This window comes from Aulostomus chinensis, chromosome 1 (assembly GCF_037954235.1).
Source record: "Aulostomus chinensis isolate RoL2024-O1b breed Wild chromosome 1, RoL_Achi_v1.0, whole genome shotgun sequence".
NCBI classification, from domain to species: Eukaryota; Metazoa; Chordata; class Actinopteri; order Syngnathiformes; family Aulostomidae; genus Aulostomus; species Aulostomus chinensis.
Window position 1 is genome coordinate 12,908,308 of NC_141320.1, and position 25,746 is coordinate 12,934,053.

Genomic DNA, 25,746 nt, shown 5'->3' on the forward strand with positions numbered 1-25,746 from the left:
CTTTCACAACATTACTTTTAGCATCATTTTGAGTTCATTAGCAATTCTAATGCGGCTCGAGGCCACGCTGGTTCACCGAGCGACAAGGTGAGCCTTGAAAACAGCATCGGCCGAGCTTCCCGGGCTTTGGATACCCTGGTGAATTCCCCAAATGTGGGAGTCTCAACTGCATAATTTCTGACAGTGGGGGACTGCGTCCGCGCTCTCCCCTGTGATCGTGTGAAAAAAGGAAAGAAAGAAAGAAAGGCCGACCACGGCGGCAACAACGGTGACCGCCTGTCTTGGCTGTACCGGGGGTGCTGGCTCTCACGTCGGGTGGCTGACAGGCATCGCTTCTCGGCCTTTTGGCTAAGATCAAGTGTAGTATCTGTTCTTATCAGTTTAATATCTGGTACGTTCCCTATCCGGGAACCGTATATTAAATTGCTTTTTGGAACAGGGAGATGGAACGGGAGCTTGCTCCGTCCTTTCCACGCATCAACCTGGTATTGCAGTGTTTCCAGGAGTGGTGCAATGCCCCGCATTTCTCGTCGGAAATAAAACAAGCCTCCGCCAGGCACTCGCTCACCTCTCCACCCAAAGCCGGACCAGGGTTCTCCTCCTGCACTGCAGCTTTTCCTCAGCCTGCGGCCGCAATGGCCTTCCAGGATCAGTGCGGGCCCCTCCCCTTTTGTCAGGAGCAAATCCCGTGCTCTTCAGGCCAACTCTCCAGTGCTGCACATGAGGCCGGGGCTGGATTTCCGCCCGCGCTGCCGCTGGGCGTCAAGTTGTGGCTCCGTTTGCACTCCAGATAAGGATGGAGGTCCGCTGACGGCACTGCTCTCGGAGCCTTTCCCAAAAGGCTTTGGAATGCACTCTGAAAGACCTGAACCTTCAATGTGCCTGAGCTTCCCGGGCTTGGGATATCCGACATCCGGCATCGTTGTGAGAAACAAAGGGGGCTGCGCACGCGGCAGATTGGCACAAGGTAGGAAAGATCAGGCGCTGTGTCGGCCTCCCTGCCTGTCAGTCAGAAGGCTGTGTCCCTGGAGCTCATGTCTGTTCCTTAGCTCAGCGAGTCATACTTACCTGGCAGGGGAGATACCATGATCAGCAAGGTGGTTCTCCCCGGGTGAGGCTCAGCCATTGCACTGGGGCTGTGCTGACCCTGGTGAATTCCCCAAATGTGGGAATCTCAACTGCATAGTTTCTGACAGTGGGGGACTGCGTCCGCGCTCTCCCCTGTGATCGTGTGAAAAAAGGAAAGAAAGAAAGAAAGGCTGACCACGGCGGCAACAACAACAACGGTGACCGCCTGTCCCGGCCAGTTGGCGGTCTCCTCTTGTGCTGGCCAGCCTGAGGAGACCGCGGAGGACGTAGCCTCGATGAGCTCCCAGTATCTCTCACACCTTCCAGCCCTAAATGAAGAGGGCAGGGTTTCTGCCACATTTAGTTGAGGGTCATGGTATCTGACAAGCCCTGAGCTCAGGACAATACATCCACGGCTCGTCTTCGCAGTAAGTGGAATGATACAAGAGAATTCATGCGTGGGAGGAGATCAACTTGGAAAACCCCTACTCCAGGATGAGTCGCTGGCTTGTGGCTTTGAACACCGCTTTGTTTTACTTTGAGTCGCCCCACTAGCATAGCAGGGTGAAGGCACCGATTGCCTTTGCTTTGGATAGCAGTGGGGACAACCAGTATGCCAGATGTAGTGTTTATGGCACTGCATTTTGTGTCGCCACCCAAACTGTTGCAGTTCCTGCCCACAGCCGCGGCCGGGATTGGCTGTACCGGGGGTGCTGGCTCTCACGTCGGGTGGCTGACAGGCATCGCTTCTCGGCCTTTTGGCTAAGATCAAGTGTAGTATCTGTTCTTATCAGTTTAATATCTGGTACGGTCCCTATACGGGAACCGTATATTAAATTGCTTTTTGGAACAGGGAGATGGAACGGGAGCTTGCTCCGTCCTTTCCACGCATCAACCTGGTATTGCAGTGTTTCCAGGAGTGGTGCAATGCCCCGCATTTCTCGTCGGAAATAAAACAAGCCTCCGCCAGTCACTCGCTCACCTGCTCCACCCAAAGCTGGACCAGGGTTCTCCTCCTGCACTGCAGCTTTTCCTCAGCCTGCGGCCGCAATGGCCTTCCAGGAACAGTGCGGGCCCCTCCCCTTTTGTCAGGAGCAAATCCCGTGCTCTTCAGGCCAACTCTCCAGTGCTGCACATGAGGCCGGGGCTGGATTTCCGCCCGCGCTGCCGCTGGGCGTCAAGTTGTGGCTCCGTTTGCACTCCAGATAAGGATGGAGGTCCGCTGACGGCACTGCTCTCGGAGCCTTTCCCAAAAGGCTTTGGAATGCACTCTGAAAGACCTGAACCTTCAATGTGCCTGAGCTTCCCGGGCTTGGGATATCCGACATCCGGCATCGTTGTGAGAAACAAAGGGGGCTGCGCACGCGGCAGATTGGCACAAGGTAGGAAAGATCAGGCGCTGTGTCGGCCTCCCTGCCTGTCAGTCAGAAGGCTGTGTCCCTGGAGGTCATGTCTGTTCCTAAGCTCAGCGAGTCATACTTACCTGGCAGGGGAGATACCATGATCAGCAAGGTGGTTCTCCCCGGGTGAGGCTCAGCCATTGCACTGGGGCTGTGCTGACCCTGGTGAATTCCCCAAATGTGGGAATCTCAACTGCATAGTTTCTGACAGTGGGGGACTGCGTCCGCGCTCTCCCCTGTGATCGTGTGAAAAAAGGAAAGAAAGAAAGAAAGGCTGACCACGGCGGCAACAACAACAACGGTGACCGCCTGTCCCGGCCAGTTGGCGGTCTCCTCTTGTGCTGGCCAGCCTGAGGAGACCGCGGAGGACGTAGCCTCGATGAGCTCCCAGTATCTCTCACACCTTCCAGCCCTAAATGAAGAGGGCAGGGTTTCTGCCACATTTAGTTGAGGGTCATGGTATCTGACAAGCCCTGAGCTCAGGACAATACATCCACGGCTCGTCTTCGCAGTAAGTGGAATGATACAAGAGAATTCATGCGTGGGAGGAGATCAACTTGGAAAACCCCTACTCCAGGATGAGTCGCTGGCTTGTGGCTTTGAACACCGCTTTGTTTTACTTTGAGTCGCCCCACTAGCATAGCAGGGTGAAGGCACCGATTGCCTTTGCTTTGGATAGCAGTGGGGACAACCAGTGTGCCAGATGTAGTGTTTATGGCACTGCATTTTGTGTCGCCACCCAAACTGTTGCAGTTCCTGCCCACAGCCGCGGCCGGGATTGGCTGTACCGGGGGTGCTGGCTCTCACGTCGGGTGGATGACAGGCATCGCTTCTCGGCCTTTTGGCTAAGATCAAGTGTAGTATCTGTTCTTATCAGTTTAATATCTGGTACGTTCCCTATACGGGAACCGTATATTAAATTGCTTTTTGGAACAGGGAGATGGAACGGGAGCTTGCTCCGTCCTTTCCACGCATCAACCTGGTATTGCAGTGTTTCCAGGAGTGGTGCAATGCCCCGCATTTCTCGTCGGAAATAAAACAAGCCTCCGCCAGTCACTCGCTCACCTGCTCCACCCAAAGCCGGACCAGGGTTCTCCTCCTGCACTGCAGCTTTTCCTCAGCCTGCGGCCGCAATGGCCTTCCAGGAACAGTGCGGGCCCCTCCCCTTTTGTCAGGAGCAAATCCCGTGCTCTTCAGGCCAACTCTCCAGTGCTGCACATGAGGCCGGGGCTGGATTTCCGCCCGCGCTGCCGCTGGGCGTCAAGTTGTGGCTCCGTTTGCACTCCAGATAAGGATGGAGGTCCGCTGACGGCACTGCTCTCGGAGCCTTTCCCAAAAGGCTTTGGAATGCACTCTGAAAGACCTGAACCTTCAATGTGCCTGAGCTTCCCGGGCTTGGGATATCCGACATCCGGCATCGTTGTGAGAAACAAAGGGGGCTGCGCACGCGGCAGATTGGCACAAGGTAGGAAAGATCAGGCGCTGTGTCGGCCTCCCTGCCTGTCAGTCAGAAGGCTGTGTCCCTGGAGGTCATGTCTGTTCCTAAGCTCAGCGAGTCATACTTACCTGGCAGGGGAGATACCATGATCAGCAAGGTGGTTCTCCCCAGGTGAGGCTCAGCCATTACACTGGGGCTGTGCTGACCCTGGTGAATTCCCCAAATGTGGGAATCTCAACTGCATAATTTCTGACAGTGGGGGACTGCGTCCGCGCTCTCCCCTGTGATCTTGTGAAAAAAGGAAAGAAAGAAAGAAAGGCCGACCACGGCGGCAACAACAACAACGGTGACCGCCTGTCCCGGCCAGTTGGCGGTCTCCTCTTGTGCTGGCCAGCCTGAGGAGACCGCGGAGGACGTAGCCTCGATGAGCTCCCAGTATCTCTCACACCTTCCAGCCCTAAATGAAGAGGGCAGGGTTTCTGCCACATTTAGTTGAGGGTCATGGTATCTGACAAGCCCTGGGCTCAGGACAATACATCCACGGCTCGTCTTCGCAGTAAGTGGAATGATACCAGAGAAATCATGCGTGGGAGGAGATCAACTTGGAAAACCCCGACTCCAGGATGAGTCGCTGGCTTGTGGCTTTGAACACCGCTTTGTTTTACTTTGAGTCGCCCCACTAGCATAGCAGGGTGAAGGCACCGATTGCCTTTGCTTTGGATAGCAGTGGGGACAACCAGTGTGCCAGATGTAGTGTTTATGGCACTGCATTTTGTGTCGCCACCCAAACTGTTGCAGTTCCTGCCCACAGCCGCGGCCGGGATTGGCTGTACCGGGGGTGCTGGCTCTCACGTCGGGTGGCTGACAGGCATCGCTTCACGGCCTTTTGGCTAAGATCAAGTGTAGTATCTGTTCTTATCAGTTTAATATCTGGTACGTTCCCTATCCGGGAACCGTATATTAAATTGCTTTTTGGAACAGAGAGATGGAACGGGAGCTTGCTCCGTCCTTTCCACGCATCAACCTGGTATTGCAGTGTTTCCAGGAGTGGTGCAATGCCCCGCATTTCTCGTCGGAAATAAAACAAGCCTCCGCCAGGCACTCGCTCACCTGCTCCACCCAAAGCCGGACCAGGGTTCTCCTCCTGCACTGCAGCTTTTCCTCAGCCTGCGGCCGCAATGGCCTTCCAGGAACAGTGCGGGCCCCTCCTCTTTTGTCAGGAGCAAATCCCGTGCTCTTCAGGCCAACTCTCGAGTGCTGCACATGAGGCAGGGGCTGGATTTCCGCCCGCGCTGCCGCTGGGCGTCAAGTTGTGGCTCCGTTTGCACTCCAGATAAGGATGGAGGTCCGCTGACGGCACTGCTCTCGGAGCCTTTCCCAAAAGGCTTTGGAATGCACTCTGAAAGACCTGAACCTTCAATGTGCCTGAGCTTCCCGGGCTTGGGATATCCGACATCCGGCATCGTTGTGAGAAACAAAGGGGGCTGCGCACGCGGCAGATTGGCACAAGGTAGGAAAGATCAGGCGCTGTGTCGGCCTCCCTGCCTGTCAGTCAGAAGGCTGTGTCCCTGGAGCTCATGTCTGTTCCTAAGCTCAGCGAGTCATACTTACCTGGCAGGGGAGATACCATGATCAGCAAGATGGTTCTCCCCAGGTGAGGCTCAGCCATTGCACTGGGGCTGTGCTGACCCTGGTGAATTCCCCAAATGTGGGAATCTCAACTGCATAATTTCTGACAGTGGGGGACTGCGTCCGCGCTCTCCCCTGTGATCGTGTGAAAAAAGGAAAGAAAGAAAGAAAGGCCGACCACGGCGGCAACAGCAACAAAGGTGACCGTCTCTCCCGGCCAGTTGGCGGTCTCCTCTTGTGCTGGCCAGCCTGAGGAGACCGCGGAGGACGTAGCCTCGATGAGCTCCCAGTATCTCTCACACCTTCCAGCCCTAAATGAAGAGGGCAGGGTTTCTGCCACATTTAGTTGAGGGTCATGGTATCTGACAAGCCCTGGGCTCAGGACAATACATCCACGGCTCGTCTTCGCAGTGAGTGGAATGATACCAGAGAATTCATGCGTGGGAGGAGATCAACTTGGAAAACCCCGACTCCAGGATGAGTCGCTGGCTTGTGGCTTTGAACACCGCTTTGTTTTACTTTGAGTCACCCCACTAGCATAGCAGGGTGAAGGCACCGATTGCCTTTGCTTTGGATAGCAGTGGGGACAACCAGTGTGCCAGATGTAGTGTTTATGGCACTGCATTTTGTGTCGCCACCCAAACTGTTGCAGTTCCTGCCCACAGCCGCGGCCGGGATTGGCTGTACCGGGGGTGCTGGCTCTCACGTCGGGTGGCTGACAGGCATCGCTTCTCGGCCTTTTGGCTAAGGTCAAGTGTAGTATCTGTTCTTATCAGTTTAATATCTGGTACGTTCCCTATCCGGGAACCGTATATTAAATTGCTTTTTGGAACAGGGAGATGGAACGGGAGCTTGCTCCGTCCTTTCCACGCATCAACCTGGTTTTGCAGTGTTTCCAGGAGTGGTGCAATGCCCCGCATTTCTCGTCGGAAATAAACCAAGCCTCCGCCAGGCACTCGCTCACCTGCTCCACCCAAAGCCGGACCAGGGTTCTCCTCCTGCACTGCAGCTTTTCCTCAGCCTGCGGCCGCAATGGCCTTCCAGGAACAGTGTGGGCCCCTCCCCTTTTGTCAGGAGCAAATCCCGTGCTCTTCAGGCCAACTCTCCAGTGCTGCACATGAGGCCGGGGCTGGATTTCCGCCCGCGCTGCCGCTGGGCGTCAAGTTGTGGCTCCGTTTGCACTCCAGATAAGGATGGAGGTCCGCTGACGGCACTGCTCTCGGAGCCTTTCCCAAAAGGCTTTGGAATGCACTCTGAAAGACCTGAACCTTCAATGTGCCTGAGCTTCCCGGGCTTGGGATATCCGACATCCGGCATCGTTGTGAGAAACAAAGGGGGCTGCGCACGCGGCAGATTGGCACAAGGTAGGAAAGATCAGGCGCTGTGTCGGCCTCCCTGCCTGTCAGTCAGAAGGCTGTGTCCCTGGAGCTCATGTCTGTTCCTAAGCTCAGCGAGTCATACTTACCTGGCAGGGGAGATACCATGATCAGCAAGGTGGTTCTCCCCAGGTGAAGCTCAGCCATTGCACTGGGGCTGTGCTGACCCTGGTGAATTCCCCAAATGTGGGAATCTCAACTGCATAATTTCTGACAGTGGGGGACTGCGTCCGCGCTCTCCCCTGTGATCTTGTGAAAAAAGGAAAGAAAGAAAGAAAGGCCGACCACGGCGGCAACAACAACAACGGTGACCGCCTGTCCCGGCCAGTTGGCGGTCTCCTCTTGTGCTGGCCAGCCTGAGGAGACCGCGGAGGACGTAGCCTCGATGAGCTCCCAGTATCTCTCACACCTTCCAGCCCTAAATGAAGAGGGCAGGGTTTCTGCCACATTTAGTTGAGGGTCATGGTATCTGACAAGCCCTGGGCTCAGGACAATACATCCACGGCTCGTCTTCGCAGTGAGTGGAATGATACCAGAGAATTCATGCGTGGGAGGAGATCAACTTGGAAAACCCCGACTCCAGGATGAGTCGCTGGCTTGTGGCTTTGAACACCGCTTTGTTTTACTTTGAGTCGCCCCACTAGCATAGCAGGGTGAAGGCACCGATTGCCTTTGCTTTGGATAGCAGTGGGGACAACCAGTGTGCCAGATGTAGTGTTTATGGCACTGCATTTTGTGTCGCCACCCAAAATGTTGCAGTTCCTGCCAGCAGCCGCGGCCGGGATTGGCTGTACCGGGGGTGCTGGCTCTCACGTCGGGTGGCTGACAGGCATCGCTTCTCGGCCTTTTGGCTAAGATCAAGTGTAGTATCTGTTCTTATCAGTTTAATATCTGGTACGTTCCCTATCCGGGAACCGTATATTAAATTGCTTTTTGGAACAGGGAGATGGAACGGGAGCTTGCTCCGTCCTTTCCACGCATCAACCTGGTTTTGCAGTGTTTCCAGGAGTGGTGCAATGCCCCGCATTTCTCGTCGGAAATAAAACAAGCCTCCGCCAGGCACTCGCTCACCTGCTCCACCCAAAGCCGGACCAGGGTTCTCCTCCTGCACTGCAGCTTTTCCTCAGCCTGCGGCCGCAATGGCCTTCCAGGAACAGTGCGGGCCCCTCCCCTTTTGTCAGGAGCAAATCCCGTGCTCTTCAGGCCAACTCTCCAGTGCTGCACATGAGGCCGGGGCTGGATTTCCGCCCGCGCTGCCGCTGGGCGTCAAGTTGTGGCTCCGTTTGCACTCCAGATAAGGATGGAGGTCCGCTGACGGCACTGCTCTCGGAGCCTTTCCCAAAAGGCTTTGGAATGCACTCTGAAAGACCTGAACCTTCAATGTGCCTGAGCTTCCCGGGCTTGGGATATCCGACATCCGGCATCGTTGTGAGAAACAAAGGGGGCTGCGCACGCGGCAGATTGGCACAAGGTAGGAAAGATCAGGCGCTGTGTCGGCCTCCCTGCCTGTCAGTCAGAAGGCTGTGTCACTGGAGGTCATGTCTGTTCCTAAGCTCAGCGAGTCATACTTACCTGGCAGGGGAGATACCATGATCAGCAAGGTGGTTCTCCCCGGGTGAGGCTCAGCCATTGCACTGGGGCTGTTCTGACCCTGGTGAATTCCCCAAATGTGGGAATCTCAACTGCATAATTTCTGACAGTGGGGGACTGCGTCCGCGCTCTCCCCTGTGATCGTGGGAAAAAAACGGAAGAAAGAAAGAAAGGCCGACTCAATGCTAGAAAGAACCTGAGTAGCTCAGACGGTAGAGCATCAGACTTTTAATGTGAGGGTCCAGGGTTCAAGTCCCTGTTCAGGTGCTGTGGAGGTTCCAGTGTTTGACAACATGGTACTGGATGAAGTTTAGTGTTGAACAAACTGTCATCATCAAAAGTAGAAGTGTTCTTGTCTTGCCACTGTGAGACTGTTGCTAGGAAAGTGACCACTAATAATTTCATGTGGCATGCAATTAACAAAAACTTACATTGATGGTCGAGGGGGGGGGGTGGAGCCTATCCCAGCATCTACAGGCCAGAGGCGGGGTTAACCCTGGACAGGTCACCAGTCCATCACAGGGTCAGCATACAGAGACAAACAACCATTCACACTCACATTCATACCTACGGTCAATTTAGAGTATCAATCAGCCTCGTCCCCAATTACATGTCTTTGGACAGTGGGAAGGAGCCGGAGTACCAGAGAGAACCCACGCATTCATGGGGAGAACATGCAGGCTCTACACAGAAAGATTCCCCACCCGAGCCTGGACTCAAACCCAGAACCTTCTTGCTGTGAGGCCACAGTGCTCACCACTGCACCATCATGCTGCCAAGCTCTCTTCTACTTTCCTCAATTGTGTTTCTTTCATGTCCTCCTGAGATCAAAGACAGAATTCTAGCTACTGTCAAAGCCCTGATGACATCATCAGGAATTCTGACTTTGATCTGGAGACTTTTGCTTTAATCTGAATTTGATCTGACGAATGTTTTAGTTTAGGTTGCATGACACCGACCACCTCATTTCTCCTGATGGACTGATGACCTGTCCAGGGTGAACCCTGCCTCTTGAACAATGTCACCTGGGATCGCCCCCCCCCCCACGACCCTTAAAGGATAGAACAGAAAGTGGATGGAGGGATGGACTCAACACTGAAATCAGCTGATCTGATCCACATTCTAATGTTTCCTGTCCCTCTTTAGGAGTCAGTGAGAATAGTAGTGTATATAATAATGTATATCCAACCTTGTAGTATCTTTCCAAAGCTTTTAGTATTTCTTCTTGTTTCTACTTGTAGTTTTAGTGTCTGGATCTTTTCTTTTGATGTCCTGCTGTCTGCTCTTTGCTTTTGGCAACCCAGTCTCATGTCAAAACGTAAAAAGGCTCCGTTTGTCCACAGGTCAAAACCTATCAGTTCTACGTTAAAGGCCAAAAAATTGTGAAATGTGTACGTTTTTTTCCCCTCTTCTTTTCTATTGGAGCGCTGGTAGGTCATGTGACTCTTTCATGCGGGCCTCTCAAAACAAAAACATGGCAGCCGCTCCTGTCATTGTCGGAGGAAAGTGCCTTCTTCCAAGATAGTTTTGATTTAATAAAGCATTCTGATGACATTTCTAGAGAGAAATATGCATTTTGTTTTCATAATCTTTGCTCAGTTCTTGTGTTTAATCTTTGGTTTGTTCGTTATTACGATGAATCTTTCACCTCTTGGAAGAGAGTCGTTACAGTGTCACATTTCTACTGTTGCTATGTTGGTTGCTAAGGACGCCATTATGGACGAGTGTCATTTCAAGATAGGTTTGATTTTTAAAAAGCATTTTAAGGACATTTCTGGCGAGAAATATAAATTTTATTTCCATAATATTCGCTGTTCAATAAAGAATAATATGAAATGGATTTTAGTGCCCCAGGAATTACAAACATCTGCTTCCGGGGAAGTTGGCCCCCGTTCTTCTGTGAGAAAATCCGGTAGTTGTCGCTCACTCCGAGGAAAAAAAACAAATATTTTTAATACTTCATCTTTTGATTAATAAGACAATCTACAAATTCATTTAATTTCTGGATGTTTATTCTACCTACAAAGTCCATTTGTAACCATTATAGATCGACCAATCAGCATTAAGAATATAAACAATGACTCAAACTAATGGCGGTCTGCTGACGTCACATCCGTCACAGAGGCTAACTCCTGCACTCAGAGGTGGCCTTTTAGTTCCATCACTTCACGCTATATTTACAGATTTATGATTGAGGGGAACAAACCACTCTGATGTCTGGGTTCATCAAGGATATCATTAAAGAAGTCCTAACTATCTGGCCAGTTAAATTGATCCTAACTGTTCTTCAGATGTTGTGCTGGTAATGTCATGTAGTTTCTTTTCAAATGTAACTTTGTCGTTATGATGTGTGTATTTTTACTGCTCCAACAAAGCTGTTCCTCTTCTCGGGAAATCAATCATTCAGGCAATCAATAACTGAGTGTCTCTGATGCTGTACTGTAGTATTGCAGTACAACAACACTCTGATCCTTCCTTTTCAAATGTTTTTATTGTGTTTCTCTCATCAGGTGTTCAAAATGATGACAATAAAAATCAATAATTGATATTCAGCTTTGTTTCAACAATAATAACTGATCAGAAATGAGGCCTGATGGCTGCAATAGCAGCTTTGTGCTGTTCAGTGACTCCTGCTATAAAAAGGAGTCAAGGCGGTCTTAAAGATGTGAAAATGTTCCAAAGATCCTTCTTCATGTTGGTCCTGAACAAGATTGGTGTCAGGCCTTTTTTCAAAGGAGCTCCAAAAGGCTCACTTAACCCTTTGAGGCCTGGCTGAGACACAAGGCCTGTTGACCTTTGACCCTGTTGCTATTTTGCTCCCATTGGCCTCTCCAGTGGATACAGACCTGAAACCCGAACTGTGAGGCCTCTCAAATGTATAGAATCATGATCTGTTTTTGGCAGCAGAAAGTCATTAAATACTGTCAACACAGATTCGTGGTGACGACTGAGTCCACAATGTCCTGTTACCTTTGTGGCCGTCTCGTCTGGCTTTGATCCCTCATGGAACCTCTGAGCTTCAGGGCTCCTCTGTCTCTACTGCTGCTGCAGGAGTCAGAGGGTCTCTCACCTGAACTTCAGATGCCAGACAAGAAGACACTTGGAGCTGACAGAAGTCATCGCTGTAGGTGGAGACATTCACAGGCTAACAAGGTGACCTCGTGGTAAGACAGGTTCTCTAATGGCACAGAACTTCAAACTGAGATCACAGCACAGTCGTTCTGAGGCGTCAGCAACTGGCATGAGCCATTCCAAAGATTTGCAGTGGGCCACACTGGAAATATGGCTTTAAACATGGAACAGCTCACACAGCGTACAGTTAGAAGTGTAAAAGTCAAAGTTGAGCTGATGCCAGGTGTTGCCACAGTGTCAGAAAAACACCTTGAGTCAGAACCACGTGGAAGGACCCCACTCAGGCCAGACCTGAAACGTACGAGTGTGTGAAGTTACCCTCCCCCGTTTGTGAGCCTTGATGAAATGAACCCACAATGACATGACTGGAAACGTGTGTGTGCGTGTGTGTGTGTGTGTGTAACCATGTTAAACTCTTTGAAATAAATGTTTCAACCTGCTATTATTTGGATGCTGTATGATTCCTGCAACCCCAGACTAACTCAGGTGTTCGTACTGCAACCTAAAGTATGGTGATGAGGAGAATGATGAACAATCCACAAGGTGATCAGAAAATAAGAAATGGATTCAGGAACAACAAACCCATCTCTGAACATGTGATTGAAACATGTGAGTGGGACTGTCAGAACCTGGCTTTACCTCAAAGTGTCTCATCCAGAGATCTGTGACAGGCGTCTGCTGTGGAGGGTCAATCTGTCCGTCCACATTCAGATCATCGATGCAGCGACTCTGCTAGGATCAAACTACTCAGGATGAAACAGACCAATGTTGACATCAAGTAGCAACTCAGCAGCTGATCAACAGAGTCCTCAGCACCAGTAGAGCCTGGTCTTGGTCCCTGGGGGGCTCCAACCACCAGCCTCTCTGTTCACAGCCGAGTGCCACAGAGACTCTGAGTCTCCTGCTGTTCATGAAGAGTTTTCAGGCTAAATTCAGTGTGTGAGGTCCACACTGCACATTTGAGGGACCATGAAGGACAGAGGAGAGTCTGACTGTCATGGTGAAAGCCTTCAGCACTAGAACTGAAACAGCCCCCACCATCTTAACCCCCCCAGACCAAACATCATCGTCCAGCCTCCAACCAGAGGTCCATCAGTTATCATGGAGCCACAGGTGGAGTCTGGATTCTTTTCTAGAATGAGACAGCAGTGACAGTCCTGCCAAGTGACATCACTGACATGAATGGATGACTTCAGTCACATGACTGGATGACTTCAGTCACGTGACTTCAGTGCATCCAATGACCAAGTGCACCACAGTCCTTGTTGCTGTCTGCTGTTGGGTCACAGCAAAGTAAGGAAACAGCCTGACGGTCCTCAGGAGGAAATTCAACAGCCTCCAAAGATGGAGGTGAATCTAGACCCTCTCATGTTGGCCATCCTTGATGAACTTGGGCGGTACTCTGGTGCAGGGATGAGGTCATGGAGCGTATCTGGGAGCAGTCCTGATATTAAATGGACTAAATGTGTCAACATCAAATAAAATTGGAAACCTATTTGAAGCCTTATTTTGTCTTTGATGGACATTTTTTCAATCTCTAATGACTGTTTTAACTGAACCTGCTGGATCCTGTGGTGCCTGATGAGGAGACAACTTGAGTACAAAGTTGGAGAGGAAGGTTTTTGGAGGGGAGATGATTTTATTTGCAGTGTTGTAAATCAAAATAACTCCAACGACATGATAGAATTTTCTCCAAATGTCCTGACTAAGATGGATTCCAAACCAAATCAGCTGTCACAAGGGAAAGTCTACATGTAAACACACACACACACACACACACACACACACACACACACACACACACACACACACACACACGTGTATCAACATGATGTTCCGAATGTTTCACTGTCTGTGGTTGTCCAGCTCTCCTTGCCTCTTCACTGTCATTGTCAGAACTCGGAGCAGTCTTCCTCTCCAGGTGATGTCTCTGAGTGATGATGATTGCTGTCTGTTCAACCAGCTTCATTTGTTGATATCTGAGAAGGACTGAAGACAGCAAAGTGTGCTGATTGGCCAACAACCCCTCACAGGTCGAAGGTCACTGCTCTGAGGCGGACCAGTTTACTGTAACAGTGGTGGCACCACCCACTGCTGGCGCTCTCTTCAGTGCTTCTTGTTTCTGCCCTTTGTGTGTGAGCTCCTAGAGCAGCTGGTCCGGCCCCCCCCCCTTTTCTTTTCTATTCCTCTGATTTATTTTTTGATTTTCTGTTTTTGTAATTCATCATCGATCTCGGCTCACGGTCGCTACACTCTTGACCTCCTGTGAGCCTTGAAGAGAGAGAAGCCACCTTTGTGTCGGAGAAGAGCAGCTTAGTCCAGGCAGCCAGCAGCCTGAGACCAGAGGGTAGCCAATCAACGCGCTTCCCTTCTTCATCGAGCGAATCTCAGCGGGAGCCACGGTCGACGAGGTGGAGGCTTTGGAGGCCGTCCTCCCACCAGTTCGTTGGAGAGGCGTGGTACATCGATGGGAGAATCCAGCTGAGAACGTCAGCCGGTTACGTTGGTTTTCACCGATTCAGGCCTGGACTCCTGTCTCGCTGCCAAACTCCGCCTGACTCCGTAGAGCTGGTCAGCCTCCACTCAGTCCTCTTCATTTGGTTGGAGGTCACTATCGTTCATCCTACACACCTTTCCACCTGCCTCTTTGCCGTCTACTTGAAGCTCAGATAAATCCAGGCTAATTCATACCTGCTACTCAATATGGGCCTTAATTACTCTGCTGGAATTATCACTCTGTCTTAAGGGTTTTCTTAATTGTATTAAATCCTCTTTAATTTCCAAGAAGTCTTCCAACTCATTCATTCATGCAAGCCACTGATCCACAAGACCTCATTGATGAGCTTCAACCTGAGACTGATTGTTTCTCGTTGGACGAGACACCCATTCAATGAGACTCATTGTCAGTCCATTGAAATCTACTGGTGTTCCTGGTGAGTTGATTTAACAACATGAGCTGACAGAATCTACGTTCAGGTAGGAACCACCACATCCAGGGGTCTGGACCTTAGAGCAGGAAGAGCCATCAAAGTAGCAGACTAAGCTAGCAGACATTAGCATTGAGAAGAAACTGATACCTGAGCCTACTTTTGGGTCTGGTCAGGTGATGACACAATAATATGACATCATTGTCAGACTGACGCCTGCTCAACACTGACCAAACACCACCCTATTGCATTGTGGGAAATTTCTGCTTGGCTCGCGTCCATCAAAACACAAAGAAATTTCTCCAGAATCAGGATTGACAGTGGATACAATTGAGTCCACACTGGTTTTTCATTCTGAGTCGGGTGCAGGTGTGGACCTTCAGACACAGCCTGTGTTTGTGTTGTTTATTCAGTGATTTTTCTTTCAATTCCAATCAAAGCCCCACAGCTGCAGAAAGTGAGAGAACAAGCAGGGATGTTCAAGATAAACGCCCAACGTGGGGCTTGAACCCACGACCCTGAGATTAAGAGTCTCATGCTCTACCGACTGAGCTAGTAAGGCTACATCTGAGCAGCTTCAATAGCCTGAAGTGTTCAGAGTGAGAGACGCTACAAGCGCTTCATCAGACTCACAGTCACATGAGCCATCACATGATTGATGAATGACCACAAACACCTTCATCTTTGACAAAGAAGTAAAATAAAAGGTGAACCACAGATGAGACACCAGTGGTAAAAACACTAAAGTGCTGTCAAGGAGAAACAGGATACGAGCAAACACACACACAAGTTACAGAGGGAGAACTCTCCCAGAGGGAACCACTCAAAGGAGAACCTAGAGATCATCAGGCTGGATGACCTCATCAACATGAGACAGGTGGATAGGAAACAAGCTCAGAGATGTCAGGAACATGAGATCCAAGTGGTGAGAGAGCTTCAACTGGTGAGGTTCCAGAACCAGGAGTGAGGTGGAGCCTGCATCACCTACTGGGAGCTTTTAGTCTAAGGTTCAACTTGGACTTGAAGGATTTCTGGACAGACAACGTGCAGGGAGGGAATTTGGAGATGAAGAACAAGTTCCTCTCAGCTTTAATGGAGTTTTCAGGAGTCAAACAGACCCTCCTCTGATTGGTTGCCTCTGATTGTGTTCTCATTGCACCACAGCCTCCAGGTTGAGGGTTCTGGTCCTAGTCAGACACATTGACTCTGATGCTGCTGAGCCTGAAGGCAGGATGAAGAAAGGAGTGTCTGAGAGAGCTTCACCAGACAAACTGTCCAGTTGAACAACAAACACTAGTCAGTAGGAATGTTGCTGCTGGGACCCTGATTCAAACCAGGGTTGCTGCAGCCACAACACAGAGGACTGACCACTAGAGGATCAGGGCCTCCTGGAGGCTGAGGTTGGAGCTGCTCTGTCTTTGTCTCACTGAGAGACAAAAGACAATTGGAGTCCACAAAGAAATCATTGAGAAATCAAGGAGAGATCAAAGAAAGAATTCTAAGATTAAAAACAGAACTCTGAGATCAAAGGTTGAAGTTCCCCAAGGTTCAGTTTTAGCTCAGACCCTCTTTAATATCTCTGTACTGCCACTTGTCGTCAGGAGACTCAGTATAAACCTCCACAGTCCTGCTGATGTCACTCAGCTGGACATCGCCGTGTCTCCTGGTGACTCAGGACCAGTTGATGTCCATTAGCCTGTCATGGAGGCAGAGAACAAAACTGAGGTCTTAATTAAAGCTGGAGGCAGTGTTGTTTGGGCCTGAGCCTCCTTCTGTCCACTGCAGCCCAGTAGCAGGAGTCGTCCTGAATCCAAGGATGTATTTTATGAGAGCGGTGGGACTTGTAGTTTAGGAGGTAGAAGCCTCAGTGTGACACCAAGTGAGAATCAGAGCTGAGCTTCTAAGAGCCCCTCCCCCGCTGCTCTCTGTCAGAGTGGAGAGGAGAGAGGATTTTTGGAGTTTGTTGTTTGAAAAAGGCTCATCAATCCCCAGATTGTGGTCAAAGTAGAATGTAAACATTTTAGTAGGCATTTTTGTCAGGAATGTAGTGAAGTTATTTGTGAAGTGGAGAGAGTTACAGTGTAGACGAGAGAAGCGTCAGTTTGAGGCTATGTGTGTCTGAGGAGACAGCCTCCCATTGGTTTACATTGTAGGGTGAAAAGTGGGTCCTGGACTTTGTCATGACTCAAACAATTTGTAGTTGGTTTCTGATGGTTTGGTTTGCTTGACCTTGCAAATCCATATTTTGGGTTCTGGCTTGTTCTGCTTTTCTTTTTGTGTTTGTATTAAAGTTCTGTTGCTGAAAAAATAAATCCAGGGTTTAGTGACTAAAAAAAGGTCCAGAGGCCCACAACTAAATATTCAAACCAATATTTCCATGGATAAGGAAGCCTAACAAGGTCACCAAGAGATGGAAACAACTTGGAGGATAGAAAATTGTTTTAGTTTATTTGACAGCTGATTGAAGACGTGGGTCAAAACTGACCGTTACCATAGAGATGGGAACAGAAAGCTGACACAAGAGGAAGGTTCCAGCTCTGAAAAAGGAGTTTGATCAAAATCTTGAACTGCCAGTAGAAATATCCTTTTGTATGTTGACCTTTGTTGACAGAAGTCACTTTAGCTTGGCAGTGAAAAGAATGGCTGCTAGCTTGACAAAGAACTGCACAAACCAGGTTCAAGCTGGACTTTGGACCCTGGTATCTGCAACAACTCCCATCAACTCCTAATCTAGCAGCTCTGCTGGGTCCAACTATTTTACAGAACATTTGACAGACCTGTGGAGCAGTGAGGACACACATGAGTTGATCACATGATCCACTGAAGCACCATTTTACCTACCACTGAGGTCACCAACATGAGCTGGAGTTGGGAATCTTGAACTGAACCTGGTATCACAGCGACCCCTACTGCTGCAAAATGGAACAGCAACACTGAACCAAGTACAGGATTGGAGGGAGACTGATGGTCTCTGTTTGGGTTTTAGAAGGACAAGGAGGGCGTGGCTTCAAGCTGGATTCTCAGAGACTATTTCCCCAACCTCTACATTGGCATCTACGCTGTCATCCAGTCATGTGACTGAAGTCATCCAGTCATGTCAGTGATGTCACTCTGCAGGACTGTAACTGCCATCACATTCTAGAAAAGAATCCAGACTCCACATTTCTGGGGCAGTTTTGGTCTTTAAACACTTGACAGTTCCAGGAGATTTAGTCTGGCTCAAGATCTTCAGATCAACCCAGGACAGAAGGCTATGATTCCATTGGATTGTGTAGTTGGAGCATTCAGAGATCTGGTGGATCTCAGTAGGAGCTGGATTTATCCACTGAATGATCCTGGTCAATGTGATCCTGCTCCTCCATCTCTCAGGCTGACAGAGCAGGAGGACCTGACTGAGAAGAAAGCTGCCCTTGAGCAGCTTCAGTCTCTGAGTGACAACACACAGACAGAAAACCAGAATTTGAGGGAACAAGTTTCTACTCTTGAACGTGAGAATAAAAGAGCAATCCAGGAGCTCCAGAACCTCACTGCTGTGGTGGCCAACCTCAAAACGGTCCAGGACAAGAACCAGACTCAGATAGAAGACCTGAACGCAACAGTCCACAGTCTTCAGTGTGAGGGGAGGAAGGTTGATGGAGAGAACAATGAGCTCAGAAAAGAGCTGACCCAGGTTCAGTCTCTGAGGGAGAGTGAACAGGTGGAGATGAAATGTCTTGAGGAAGACCTGACTGAGAAGAAAAGTGCACTTGATCAGCTTCAGTCTCTGTGTGACAAGAGATGGACAGAAAACCAGAATTTGTGGGGACAGGTTTCTAGTCTTGGACAAGAGAAGATTATTGCATATCAGCTGGTAGAGAACATGTCTGCCATGGTGGGCAACCTTGAATCTGTGAGGGAGGAGAACCAGGCTCAGATCAGAGACCTGAACACACAAGTCCACAATCTTCAGCTTGAGGTGAAGATGGTTTACAAGGAGAAGTGTGACCTCAAGTGTGAGCTCAACTCCATCCAGGCAGAGAAGAAGAAAATGAGAGAAGAACTCACTGAGAAGAAGACGACTCTTGAACAGCTGAGGTTCCAGAGTGGGGAGAGAGAGGCAGAAAATGGATGTTTGAGGAGACGAGTTTCTACTGCATCTCAGGAGACAGAGACCTTCACTGCAGAGTTGGCCCACCTCGAATCAAGGAAGGACCAGGACCCCACAAAGACTGGCAGTCTGAACGGTGAAGTTCAGAGTCTTCTATGTGCAGTGAGAACACAAAAGAAGAAAAGGAGCAGTGCTCAGTGGGAAATCCTGGGAAATCTTCATGATTTAAAAAGCTGTTTGAAAGAGGAAAATCATGACCTTCAAGTGTAGGTCCAGCAAACTTCTGAAGAGCAAGCAGACTCTCCCCTACGTCCAGCCAGAGAAGAGCAAACAGACTCTCCCCTACGTCCAGCCAGAGAAGAGCAAGCAGACTCTCCCCTACGTCCAGCCAGAGAAGAGCAAGCAGACTCTCCCCTACGTCCAGCCAGAGAAGAGCAAGCAGACTCTCCCCTACGTCCAGCCAGAGAAGAGCAAGCAGACTCTCCCCTACGTCCAGCCAGAGAAGAGCAAACAGACTCTCCCCTACGTCCAGCCAGAGAAGAGCAAGCAGACTCTCCCCTACGTCCAGCCAGAGGAGAGCAAACAGACTCTCCCCTACGTCCAGCCAGAGAAGAGCAAGCAGACTCTCCCCTACGTCCAGCCAGAGGAGAGCAAGCAGACTCTCCCCTACGTCCAGCCAGAGAAGAGCAAACAGACTCTCCCCTACGTCCAGCCAGAGAAGAGCAAACAGACTCTCCCCTACGTCCAGCCAGAGAAGAGCAAACAGACTCTCCCCTACGTCCAGCCAGAGAAGAGCAAACAGACTCTCCCCTACGTCCAGCCAGAGAAGAGCAAGCAGACGCTCTCATATGTTCTTCTGCAGAGGAGCTACGGGATTCTGCTGCATGTCCTGTGACTGAAGAGCAGAATGATGGGGGCACCCTGGAGACTGGACCTGCTCCGGGTCAAACCAGAGGTCTACTGAGCCATGTGACATCTGGTGTAGAAGATGCTCTGTTCATGTTCATAGTTTTTTCTTTGTGTGCTTTTCCTCAACTCTGTTTTCTTTGTTTGTTATATATGATGATACCTTGATCACCACAGCAGTTGATCCCAGCTTGATCAGCTGAGTGCTTTGCAGTCTAAAGCACTTTAGTGACACCTGTGGGGTCCCTTATCCTCACTGACCACAGGGATTCAGCCTCACTGAAGGAGAGGGAACCTTCCAGGTTGCAGCTCCTAGACTCTGGAACGCTCTCCCACTGGACATGAGGACGCTGTGGACACCTTTAGAAAGAAGCTAAAGACCCATTTGTTTATTAATATTGTTGTTCATGATGGAATCGTCCCTCTGTACCTGCCCACACATGTCAAGAGGTCAAATGATTCCCTGTTTAAAACAGCTCTTCATCACATGGATGTGCATCCCAACAGTCAGAGTTCACCGATGCTGCTATTCCCTCCAGTGTGAGGCACTAGGAGTGACTGATGAGGGTCAGGGGGGTCAGGCTAGTCCAGATAGTGGGTCTGTATGAGGTTATTAGGGAGGGATAAGGTAGTGGCAGAGTTCAGGCTGTAGTTGTGCTCCAACAGTTGAGACAGGGCAGGACAAAAAAATGACCTCCTGATGGCGTTAGGAGTGACTCTTACAAGAACCAATCAATAAAAGTGGGTGGTGACCTGCTCATGTCACGCTTGTGTTGATGATTACTGGGTCTCCTCCATGCTCATTTATCATGAATGAATCCCTCTGAGTAAAACACCTGATGACTCCTGAGTTGTTTCACAAAATGTGTGTGTGTGTGTGTGTGTGTGTGTGTGTGTGTGTGTGTGTGTGTGTGTGTGTGTGTGTGTGTGTGTGTGTGTGGGCAATATGTGTTATGGTTGTTATGGAGTTTATGGTTATTATCTCTGTTTCTTGTGTCTTTGTCTTTGTTGTCCTCCCATTCGTCCGTCCTGGATTTTTGACCTTGGTTGCAGGAAGCCTGTGACCTCAACTCCTTTTTCTGTGTTGCTGAACGTAGAGCCTTGCTTCATTGTGCTAGCTAAAGTGTGATCCTCCCTGCTAATTCCTTATTTCGTTGACTAATTACCCACCAAAAATTAATACCTAACTGCTTTATTTGGCTGAAGTTTAAAAGACCATCATTCTGGCAGCAACAATCTTTCTGCCTTGTAAACACGCTAAGCTAACGATGGCTTCTCCCTCTTGTTCTCCTCTCTCCTGCTCAGAGTGCCACATGTTTTGTTCCTCCTCTGCCTCCTGTAGTGATACTGATAAGTGTGTTAAATGTAGTTTTTTTTGTTGTGTTGGAGGTGAGGCTTAGCGAGGTTGAATTGGACCTGCAGCGGCTCTGCACCAAAAGCTGCGAGAGCTAGCCAACCCTCACTAGCTGGTGCAGACCAACTTAGCTTAGCTCCTAGCTTAGGCCCAACTAGCGCTTCCCCAGCAGCTCCCATGCATCTGGGAGAGCGCCAAGAAAAGTTGGGCCTAAGCTAGGATGTGCTTGCTCATGAAGAATTGTTGGGTGTAAATTCATTTAAGGAGTGTTCAACTGGACCTGTTCTACTTGTTAAGTGTAACTTTTGTTGTTATTTGGTGCTTTACAGGGTTATGACTTGATTTCATTGCAGCTTTGACCTGAGCAGGTGTTCATTCACATCTCAGTAACAGGGGACACTTTATCACACCAGTGGACAAACATCAGCATTCGTCACCCAGCAGCTCCTCTGATCAACAGAACAAGTTAAAGTATTCTGGAGAATGAGGGCATCGATCCCTCTACCTCTCACATGCTAAGCGAGCGCTCTACCATTTGAGCTAATTCCCCTGTTAAGGAGCACAGCAGATAATGCACCTTGACCTTCATGCATGGTTGAATGAGCGTCACCAGTTGAAGCTTCTCTGGTTGACCAATGTCATGGAGACCAAGGGTTCCATGACATGAATGATTAATTGAAGGTAGCATTTGTCTTGGTATGAACAGTTTATGTAAATTAGAGGCACACACACATGTTAATGGTCAGGTTTATTGAATCAGCAAACATGTGAAACATTTTCTATGCCATGTGTTCCAGGGAGGGACCTGGGAAGCACAGGGGGACCGGCCATCCTGCCTGTGGAAAATGAAGACCCCAGTGTCAGTCAGTGGTAATCTCTGTGCAAGGCCTGGTATTTTGTGTTGATCTAGTTTGTCTCATGTAAATGTGGCAGTTTCAGTCGTCACGTCAGTCCTCACCTCTTCCTGGTGGTTTCCTTAAAGGGGGTGGAGCCAAAAGGGGAGAGTGGCCCAAGGAAGCTCCTTAAGAGCTGTAGGTGCAAACCTTTGCTCCCAGATGGGGGAGGGGGTACAATCACAGGCGAGGTTCATTGAATGATGATGCATGTGGATGTATTATTGAGTTGGTGTAGTAGTCTGGAATCATGTATATATTTAGTCAGGTTATGTTGTTGAGATGGTGCTGGTTTGATGTAAATATTGATTGTAGAGCATGGTTGTGGTCTCACCTCCACTCTATGGGCCATCCATCGTCATCTTCCTCTTATTCCTTACTAGTAAGGGTCACGGGGGGGGGGGGCTGGAGCCTATCCCAGCATCTACGGGCGAGAGGCGGTGTTCACCCTGGACAGGTCGCCAGTCCATCGCAGGGCCAACATACAGAGACGAACAACCATTCACACTCACATCTACGGTCAATTTAGAGTATCAGTCAGCCTCGTCCCCTAATTGCATGTCTTTGGACAGTGGGAGGAAGCCGGAGTACCTGGAGAGAACCCACACAGGCCTGGGGAGAACATGCAAACTCCACACAGAAAGATCCCACGCCCGAGCCGGGACCTTCTTGCTGTGAGGGCACAGTGCTGACCACTGCACCACCGTGCAGCCCCGCCCTAGGGGCTGGTCTGTCTAATTTCCTGCAGCCAGGAGGGGATAAATGGCAGTCAGGGGTTTTTAATGTAAGTTGATGGTGTCTCATGCAACCTCTTTCAATACTCCAGTGGTGGTTTAAGTGAAGAAAAACATGGGTTAGTCAGTAGGACTCTGTGTGTGTATGTGTGTGTGTGTGTGTATGTGTGTGTGTGTGTGTGTGTGTGTGTGTGTGTGTGTGTTTCCATGCAGACTTTCCCTTGTGACAACCGATTTGATTTGGAAACCATCTCATCTAAATCTCCTCTCCAAAAACCCTCTTCTGCAACTTTGTACCCAAGTTGTCTCCTCACCAGGCACCACAGTATCCAGTAGGTTCAGTTAAAACAGTCATCAGTGATTAATGTTCATGTTCAATGATGAGGTTTTGATTTATTCTTCCAGAATCATCTGAACAAACCCTCCTCAACACAGTGAAGCCTTCATCTGACAGGAGGAGTTTCTTTTCCCAGTGATTCCACTGATAATGAAAAGCTTTGTTCATCAGACTGGTCTGATAGGATCAACTACTGGTTGCTCTGGAGTGGAAACAGCAACCTGTCAGGAAACATTAGTCAGATCAAAGCCAAGATTAAAGCAAGAGCCTCCAGATCAAAGTCAGAATTGATGATGATGTCATCAGGGGGCTTTGATAGTGTATTTATTTGTACCTAGAATTCTGTCTTTGATCTCAGGAGGACATGAAAGAAACCCAATTGAGGAAAGCAAAGGAGAACATTCAGCTTCACTGGAAACACTTGAACTGTTGAACAGTAGAATTTGTTTGAAACAGTTTACAACACTGAGTGACAGGATTGAAGAGGGGAGATTTGGGTATTTTCAGTTTAATTCTAACTTTAAACTGGGCATGAACATTTTTAGTCGTTCATATTCTAATATACAGACGAAGTCATGACATTCCCTTTTTTTTAACCTGTCCTGTTCAGGAAATGGAAATTTAGCTGCTATGTTGAATCAGAAAAACCTTTTGAAGTCTACTTTTGCTTCAGTCAGAAAGTGGACTGTTGTTTACTCTCACAATCATTGGTAATTGTGGAGGAAGACAAAATCCTTATGAACCTCTTTTTAACAGACACACATTTCTAAAGACACTGGATCATTTTATTTTTCTTCTTCTAGCAGAGGATGGTTTTGATCCATCGACCTCTGGGTTATGGGCCCAGCACGCTTCCTCTGCGCCACTCTGCTCTACCATTGACTGAACAGTCCTTGTTTTAGGAGAGCATTCTCTGTCTTTGTCTCTGCCCTGCTCTCCTGCTCTCTTTCCCCTCATTTAGTCCTTGACATGATCCATGCTCTACAGCTCTGCGGGTGGAATGAAGACCTGCGTCTGCTCTGCCCGTGCCGTCCTTCGTCTCAACCTAAATTGTTTGACCCACCTTTATAATGATCGGACTCGCTCCCGCTGAGCGCGCCAGACGCTGCAGACAACACAACCAAACTGGCCCTGATCAGGATTTGACAGGCCGAACTCGCGCCGAAATCTTTACAAAAAATCAATTTTTGTCACCCACGTGAAGATGGGTGGGAACATGCCCTAAAAACACCAAGAATAATATCCACCACCTTCTGAACGGGTCCTGGCCCGTCTCCTGCATCAGGGGCCGCCGCAGTCGTGCATCAGCTGTTCAACAGCTTTTCGCCGCAACACTCAATAAGACAAAGACATAGAAGCTCAAGCTGCTGTTGCGGAAGCCGTGATCGTATAGTGGTTAGTACTCTGTGTTGTGGCCGCAGCAACCCCGGTTTGAATCCGGGTCACGGCAGCATGAGATAAATTTCTTTGTGTGTAGTGATGGACACAAGCCAAGCAGAAATTTCCCACAATGCAATAAGGCAGTGTTTGGTCAGTGTTGAGCAGGCGTCAGTCTGACAATGATGTCATATTATTGTGTCATCACCTGACCAGACCCAAAAGGAGGCTCAGGTATCAGTTTCTTCTCAATGCTAACGTCTGCTAGCTTAGTCTGCTACTTTGATGGCTCTTCCTGCTCAAAGGTCCAGACCCCTGGATGTGGTGGTTCCTACCTGAACGTAGATTCTGTCAGCTCATGTTGTTAAATCAACTCACCAGGAACACCAGTAGATTTCAATGGACTGACAATGAGTCTCATTGAATGGTAAACATGTCAAATATGAAGTCATCACCTGAGGAGGTCTGCTGCTGGAATGAAGCTCCAGATATTCACAAGATATTCTAGATCTTAAGATAAAGCATTTTTATATTTGATTTATTGTTCATTAGCCTGCTTCACATTGTTTTATTTTCTGTGTTGTATATCAATAGAACTTTGATCCACAACCTCCACAAACACTCTTGTCCAACTTTTGTGCCCAAATTTTCTCCTCCTGAGGCACCAAATCAAGTCATGTCATTTTTATTTGTTAGAACCAAATCACAACAAAAGTTCTCTCATGACTCTTTACTAGTAGAGCAGGTCCAGCACCAAACTGCTTCAATGAATCTACACCCAACAATTCTCCACCAGCAGCACATCCTGCAACAGTGGTGATGAAAACCTTCCTTTTAACAGGCAGGAACGTCGAGCAGATCCAGGATCAGTGGGGACGGCCTTCTGCTTTGACCGGTTGTATTTAAAGCTCCATCAGATTGGAACAACCTTTCCTCCTCACTTGGGTCTCTCTCTTCCTTTCTCATCTTCAAATCATCAAGCATTTTCAAACATCTGCTCTTGTTTCTGATGCACCTCCCCTTATCTCTCCAGGATTCACTCTCTACTTGTTCTTGTTTGTTCTCTGTACTGTAAATATGTGGATATTTGTGTATGAATATGCATTGTGTACTTTAATGGTGCATGGAAGCAGTATTTATTTAGATGGGTGTTTAAATGTATGCGTATGTGAACACAGGCCCACTCTTATTCTGCAGTGGGATCTCTGATCATACTTTGTATAATACTGGATGGGGGGGGGGGGGCTTTGGGGAACATTGTTGGCCTGTACCTGGGTGTATGATGTGTGTGTCCTTGTGTTGAAAATAGAATCTACTTTTATTATTGTTGTATTGTTGGTCATTATTTGTCAGGACCCCCTCCAAAATGAGATGGTGCATCTCAAGGGGCTGCCCTTGAAATCAAGAATCAAGAATGAAGGTGTCTGCTGGTCTTGGTGGACCCTCTGCTTCTCCAGCTGAGTCAACAGATTCCTGAGTTGCTTGAGTCATTGTGTAT

General features: G+C 49.0%; 13 non-coding genes across 13 annotated transcripts; 12 read left to right on the top strand and 1 right to left on the bottom strand.

Annotated features, from left to right (window-relative positions):
* The first annotated feature begins 328 nt into the window (after positions 1 to 328).
* On the top strand, positions 329 to 519 carry LOC147270398 (U2 spliceosomal RNA). The gene has a single exon (XR_015117244.1). It is a non-coding gene; the product is annotated as a U2 spliceosomal RNA (small nuclear RNA).
* Positions 520 to 1,060: 541 nt separating this feature from the next.
* LOC147270399 (U1 spliceosomal RNA) lies at positions 1,061 to 1,224 on the top strand. Its single transcript, XR_015116801.1, has one exon. It is a non-coding gene; the product is annotated as a U1 spliceosomal RNA (small nuclear RNA).
* Positions 1,225 to 1,810: 586 nt separating this feature from the next.
* On the top strand, positions 1,811 to 2,001 carry LOC147270400 (U2 spliceosomal RNA). The gene has a single exon (XR_015116393.1). It is a non-coding gene; the product is annotated as a U2 spliceosomal RNA (small nuclear RNA).
* A 542-nt stretch (positions 2,002 to 2,543) lies between these two features.
* On the top strand, positions 2,544 to 2,707 carry LOC147270401 (U1 spliceosomal RNA). Its single transcript, XR_015116808.1, has one exon. It is a non-coding gene; the product is annotated as a U1 spliceosomal RNA (small nuclear RNA).
* Positions 2,708 to 3,293: 586 nt separating this feature from the next.
* On the top strand, positions 3,294 to 3,484 carry LOC147270402 (U2 spliceosomal RNA). The gene has a single exon (XR_015117276.1). It is a non-coding gene; the product is annotated as a U2 spliceosomal RNA (small nuclear RNA).
* A 542-nt stretch (positions 3,485 to 4,026) lies between these two features.
* LOC147270403 (U1 spliceosomal RNA) lies at positions 4,027 to 4,190 on the top strand. The gene has a single exon (XR_015116810.1). It is a non-coding gene; the product is annotated as a U1 spliceosomal RNA (small nuclear RNA).
* Positions 4,191 to 4,776: 586 nt separating this feature from the next.
* Positions 4,777 to 4,967, top strand: LOC147270404 (U2 spliceosomal RNA). Its single transcript, XR_015116461.1, has one exon. It is a non-coding gene; the product is annotated as a U2 spliceosomal RNA (small nuclear RNA).
* A 542-nt stretch (positions 4,968 to 5,509) lies between these two features.
* On the top strand, positions 5,510 to 5,673 carry LOC147270405 (U1 spliceosomal RNA). The gene has a single exon (XR_015116929.1). It is a non-coding gene; the product is annotated as a U1 spliceosomal RNA (small nuclear RNA).
* A 586-nt stretch (positions 5,674 to 6,259) lies between these two features.
* On the top strand, positions 6,260 to 6,450 carry LOC147270406 (U2 spliceosomal RNA). Its single transcript, XR_015116421.1, has one exon. It is a non-coding gene; the product is annotated as a U2 spliceosomal RNA (small nuclear RNA).
* Positions 6,451 to 6,992: 542 nt separating this feature from the next.
* On the top strand, positions 6,993 to 7,156 carry LOC147270407 (U1 spliceosomal RNA). Its single transcript, XR_015117109.1, has one exon. It is a non-coding gene; the product is annotated as a U1 spliceosomal RNA (small nuclear RNA).
* A 586-nt stretch (positions 7,157 to 7,742) lies between these two features.
* On the top strand, positions 7,743 to 7,933 carry LOC147270408 (U2 spliceosomal RNA). The gene has a single exon (XR_015117297.1). It is a non-coding gene; the product is annotated as a U2 spliceosomal RNA (small nuclear RNA).
* A 542-nt stretch (positions 7,934 to 8,475) lies between these two features.
* Positions 8,476 to 8,639, top strand: LOC147270409 (U1 spliceosomal RNA). Its single transcript, XR_015116875.1, has one exon. It is a non-coding gene; the product is annotated as a U1 spliceosomal RNA (small nuclear RNA).
* A 6,410-nt stretch (positions 8,640 to 15,049) lies between these two features.
* trnak-cuu (transfer RNA lysine (anticodon CUU)) lies at positions 15,050 to 15,122 on the bottom strand. Its single transcript has one exon. It is a non-coding gene; the product is annotated as a tRNA-Lys (tRNA).
* Positions 15,123 to 25,746: the final 10,624 nt, after the last annotated feature.